The 1,355-nt window shown below is 34.1% G+C and overlaps 1 long non-coding RNA gene across 1 annotated transcript; it reads left to right on the forward strand.

Moving 5' to 3' along the window:
• The first annotated feature begins 307 nt into the window (after nucleotides 1-307).
• Nucleotides 308-1,028, forward strand: LOC107769191 (uncharacterized). The gene is made up of 2 exons (XR_001644346.2): nucleotides 308-769; nucleotides 871-1,028. It is a non-coding gene; the product is annotated as an uncharacterized LOC107769191 (long non-coding RNA).
• The last annotated feature ends 327 nt before the right edge of the window (nucleotides 1,029-1,355 follow it).

The raw sequence follows: 1,355 nt of genomic DNA on the forward strand, positions 1-1,355 counted from the left end.
TGCAAGTTTGGCAGAAATTCCCCAACCCGTTCATTAATTTGAAATTTCTTGGTAATTAGCATCAGACTTCTCTTTGGAAGTTCACCAGCAATAACACTGACTTTAAAAAGGAACAAAAAATTAAAAAAAGGAGGGATGGAAAGAGCAAGGCTTAGGTTACAGCTATACGTTTTAATATTAAAATATATATTAGTCCATCTTGATTGAGAAACAATTAAAATACTGGAGTAAATTAACCTGAAATTACCCTATAAATGGTTAGCTATCTCCATATAATTCTCAAGTCAAGCTCCTAGCTCTCTTTCGTTGTACTTAAATATTCCTCACCAGTCCAGTAGTATTCCCTTATATATATTCACACAATTCAATACACATATATATACACCAACATATGTATAAGCGTCTTTTGACACACTTTATACGAATTCAGAAGTGAGACATTAATGGAAGAGCGGAAATCCAGCGTTTTCTGAACTCTCTCCCTCAATGGCTGCTCATATATATATAGCCATGCTTCTTAATTAATTAAAGAACAGCCATGAGAGATTGAGTTCAGAAAACTCTGGCTTTCCTTGTTTCAATTAGCAAACTCGAGAAGGAAGCATATCAATTGCGGTGTTCCCTGATTGTACGGTGTCTTTTTGCACTTGACTAACTACACAATTGATTGGGATCAGATAACTTCAGTTCGCCGGGGCAGGCGTGTGACAACACTAGAGAGAAAATCATGTTCATACTCATGATCAATTGCTGATAGAATTTCACAAACGTCAGGCCAGAACTAATTAAGTTACAGTTGCAAATTAATTCTTTTTATTATCGTCTTCGATTTCCGCTTTCTGTTCATCTTCTCTCCTAATTCTCATGCAGGCATATATAAAACAATCAGAGGATGCTGTGGTACGGAAGGCGAAGATCAAAGAAATTTCTCAAATTACCTCGACAAATTCTCAGCTATATATACTACTGTAAGCTCCAAAGAGCGGCGTCTTACTTTGTATTCGTACTTCTACCCTTTTTCCACACAAGGATTAGATCGTCGCTTCGCTTCATTACCGGTAATCGTAAAAACAAAAATGAAAAACGAAAACTAAGTTAAAGAGCAAGGGGGTCACTACTGATTTTCATGAATAAAAGTTTGACAGTTTCGGTTGTTTTTATTCTCCTAACTAATTAAGTCGTTAACCAATCAACTACTCCCTCCCTCTATTATGTCATCTTTCTAAAAATAGTTATTTCAAACTATTTGTTATTTTAGAAGTTTAAGAGTAATTTAATTATTTTTTTCCTATTCTACCCTTAATATTAATTGTTCTTGAATACTACAAATACATTAATTATGAATAAATATTAAA

Source organism: Nicotiana tabacum, chromosome 4 (assembly GCF_000715075.1).
Source record: "Nicotiana tabacum cultivar K326 chromosome 4, ASM71507v2, whole genome shotgun sequence".
NCBI lineage: Eukaryota > Viridiplantae > Streptophyta > Magnoliopsida > Solanales > Solanaceae > Nicotiana > Nicotiana tabacum.